General features: G+C 38.3%; 1 non-coding gene across 1 annotated transcript; it reads left to right on the top strand.

Moving 5' to 3' along the window:
- The first annotated feature begins 1,121 nt into the window (after positions 1–1,121).
- On the top strand, positions 1,122–1,228 carry LOC111546208. Its single transcript, XR_002732687.1, has one exon. It is a non-coding gene; the product is annotated as a U6 spliceosomal RNA (small nuclear RNA).
- Positions 1,229–4,225: the final 2,997 nt, after the last annotated feature.

Raw genomic sequence — 4,225 nt, 5'->3', positions numbered from 1 at the left:
TTTCAGCATTATGTAAATGCTAAGTGCCAATTGAAAACAGGAGTGTTCACTGTCATTTTGCATACAATCTTAGAATGAGCACTTACACTTTTCTCATAAGTAGGACGTCAGCCCAACCAAGATCTCAGAGATATGCATACACAAACACAGGTACACACACACACTGAAAATGCTTGGGTGCATGTGGGTATGTAAGAACATGTCAGAGGTGCAGGCATAGTAAGTTAATTCATACAATCTCAACTTCATAAAATATACTCAATGTGCCTATCCCTGCCAGTCTGTGCTCTTCCCTGCCTTGCCCTGCTTTGCTCTCCATCTCAGGAAATGACTCTTCAGGCTCTTTTGCCCTCTGGCTTCAGCATATGGGAGGCACAGCTAGAAGATGAAGGCCACAAGGAATGGCATGGCAAGCGAATTTTCTCCCTTCTCTTTCTGTCTCCTTTGATGTCTCCAGAAGCTGCACCTCCTTCCAGGTTATCTTTTCTTCCACAGTTCTGGTTCCCATACAAAAGCCCTATCTCTGGTCCCTAAACTCCCTCTCCATCATCTGCAAAATCTATTTCCTGGACTAAATTTCATCTACTGAAAGACCTAGAGTGACTTATTTTTCTGGCTGGACCCTGACTGATACACAGGATAATCTGGCAAAGTAAAGTACCTCTCATCCTGGGGTTTCAAGGGCAGCCTGAGGCCTATTAAAGAGCAGCTCAAGTGCTGAGCCAATGAAGGACGTGACCAGAGCTCTCCTCCTCTTCCTTGCTTCTCCCTATCAAGTCTTCTAACTAGTAGGAAAATAAATAAATAAAAATGATTTAGGCCAGGCACAGTGGCTCATACCTGTAATCCCAGCACTTTAGGAGGCAGAGGCAGGTGGATCACGAGGTCAAAAGATGGAGAGCATCCAGGCCAACACGGTGAAACCCTGTCTCTACTGAAAATACAAAAAAAATTAGTTGGGCGCGGTGGTGTGCGCCTGTAGTCCCGGTTACTCAGAAGGCTGAGGCAGGAGAATTGCTTGAACCTGGGAGGCGGAGGTTGCAGTGAGCCAAGATCGTGGCACTGCACTCCAGCCTGGCAACAGAGCGAGTCTCCCTCTGAAAAAAAAAAAAAAAAAATTAGTGCTTGCTTTGACAACACATATTCTATAATTGGAACAATACAGAGAAGATCAGCATGCCCACGTGCAAGAATGGCATGCAAATTTGTGAATGCTGTATATATCTTTTTACTATCCATGTATCTTATAAAATCATGTTGTATACCTTAAATATACACAATGGAATTTATTTCTTAAGTGATTTATCAAACGCAACTCCTGCTGTTTCCTCCAGTGATTCCTATGAGACAGAATCCCCAAATCAAATGTTCGGAACACTTTCCAAAATCAGCAAGCAATCCTGTCTTCCAGCCTCCACTCTATATGTCTGCCAATGGACTTATTATAAAATGGTCCTATCATTTCTTCTTTTGTGGGCTAGGAGCAGCAATTTCTTCAGAGGGCCCTCTAAACAGTAACTCAGAGTTGATAGCTTTTCAATTTTAAGTCAAACGTCATTTCAACAGTCTTACTTATAAGTTTAACACATTGTTATATCTTTTGAAAACAAGCTTATATCAATTTTGTCAAAAGTTTCATCAGACCACTTTAACAAATTACATTCACACATTCCCTTAGCATTCACACTGATGAGGACAAAAGAAAACAGGAACATCAAGGTAAAGTAGACTTCACTGAATACGGGAGAAATTATTAACATGAAAGAAAGCAAATGGAATGAATTCCTTACACACAGGTTTGCTGAGTACTTAGGTGCAGGCTCTGTGCTGTTTACTTACAATACACGAGTTAAAAAATGATAGTTCCTGCTTAAGACAGGAGCTCACACCTATGAACTGAGAATTGCACTTTACAAAAGTATCATTTGTCAGTAACTGATCTGTCCTGTAGAAGAGTATGAAATACAGCTAAAAATAAAGGGGACAAAATCATATTCACCTCTAATTCTGGCATATAGTCAACTATCATTAACATATTGGTGTATATCATTCCAGACTCTTCTCTATGCATGCATGGAATGCATTATATGAACATTTGTATACATTTTTACATAAATTGGAGAATGTTATTCCAATTGTTTTATATTAGCAATATTTTATGAACATTTTTCCACATTAACATACATTCTACCTAATCTTTTTTATACTATATCTTATTGTATGGAATGTGTATATTTGTCTTATTGCTAGAAATCTAGATAGTGTCCAACGTATTTGGATTATAAATAATATTGAAATGTTATTTGTACAAGTGCGAAACTATATGTGCAAGGTTAGATTGCACCAAATGCAGAACTATATGTGCAAGGTTACTATATGTGTGAAACTATATGTACATAGTTTTACACTTGTACAAATATTTTTATACAAGTTGTTTATAAATAGTTAGAACCCTAGATCTCCTCACCATTCCTGTTGCTGTGAAATTGACCCATCACCTCTCAGAAAGGAAACTGGGAATTTATTCTCTGGAAGAGGGTGACAGATAAAGTCCTTGGACTGGGAATTCACTGGGCATAGTTGAATGTGTGGTACCAGACCTCACACAGGAGGCTTAAGTAACAGCAATCATACTAGAGGTGGAATAATGAGGCCCCTAACTTCTTCCCCCACAAAGCTTCCAGAATACTGGCAGCCAGACCTTTACCCTCCTGGAAAGAGAATAGAGGAATATTCACTGCAGAACTTGACCAACGCAAGAAAAAAGACTTAGCATATACTGGCATCAGCATTTCACCAAAAAAAAAGCCCACTCAAATCACCCTACAATTGAGCTCACAAGCCCCCGAAATAAGACACCAAGATTAATCAAGAATCAGGAACCAAGGATTACCGGATAGCTGAAGAAATATTGTAACATGGGAGATGTGACCAAAAAGAGAGTAGAGGAGGGAGATTTTTAAAAGAGAAACAAAAAGTTTCTGCGGGGAGAGTCATATCAAAATACCCTCAGAGAATACCCTCAGAGAAAACAAGAGAAAAACAAAAACAGGATATTATCAAATAGGAATATTCTGAAAGGAAAACAGAGTTCTTGAAACTTAAAAGTGATTACATAATCAGAATTTCATTTGTTAATTCAATGTGGAAAAGCAGTCTTTTCTATGAATGGTGCTGAGATAACTGGATATCCTCATGCAAAATAATAAAGTTTGATCCATATTTCACACCATACACAAAAATTAACTAAAAATGGATCAGACACTGAAATGTAAGAGCAAAAACTATAAACCTCTCAGAAGAAAACATAACAGCAAATCTTTATGACCTTAGATAACAGTTTCTTTTTTAAAAAAATTGATATATCATACTTGCACATATTTTGAGGGTACATATGGTATTTTGATACATGTATACAATGTGTAATGATCAAATCAGGGTAATTGGGACATCCATTACCTCAAATATTTATCTCTTGTGTTTGGAACATTTTAATTCTTCTCTTCTAGCTATTTTTTGAAATATACAATAAATTATTGATAGTTATAATTTCCCTACTACTCTACTGATTTTTAGAACTCATTCCTTCTAGCCAACTGTATTTTTGCAGCCATTAACAAACTTCCCTTCATCCTCCTCCTCTTCTTTTTCCCAGATTCTGATAACCACCCTTCTACTCTCTATCTCCATGAGCTCCACTTTTGTAAATCCCAGCGTTTGTGTTAGTGCGCCCTGGACATGGGACATGGGACATGGTGTCAAAAGAGATTATTTTTGAGCTTTACAAATTAATGGCTGTGCTGCTGGGTTTCAGAGTTGCTAGAGGCCTGTAGCCCCTCTCTCTTGGCTGATTTCTCCCTTTTGGAACAGGAATGATAACCCAATGCCTGTACCCCCATTGTATCTTGGAAGTAAATAACTTGTTTTGATTTCGCAGGCTCATAAATAGAAGCAAATGAGTCCAGATGAGACTTTGAACCTGGACTTGGAACTTTTGAGTTAATGCTGGAATGAGTTAAGGACTGGATAACTATTGGGAAGGTATAATTGTATTTTGCAATTAGAGAAGGACATAAGATTTGGGGGACCAGGAGCAGGATGATATAATTTGAGTATTTGTGCCTACCTGTATTAGTACGTTTTCATGCTGCTGATAAAGACATACCTGAGACTAGGAAGAAAAAGAGGTTTCATTGAACCTACAGTTGCACATGGCTAGGGAGGC

This window comes from Piliocolobus tephrosceles, chromosome 11 (assembly GCF_002776525.5).
Source record: "Piliocolobus tephrosceles isolate RC106 chromosome 11, ASM277652v3, whole genome shotgun sequence".
Taxonomy (NCBI): Eukaryota; Metazoa; Chordata; class Mammalia; order Primates; family Cercopithecidae; genus Piliocolobus; species Piliocolobus tephrosceles.
The sequence above is the reverse complement of the archived record's forward strand: the minus strand, read 5'-3'. Positions and strand labels throughout refer to the sequence as shown.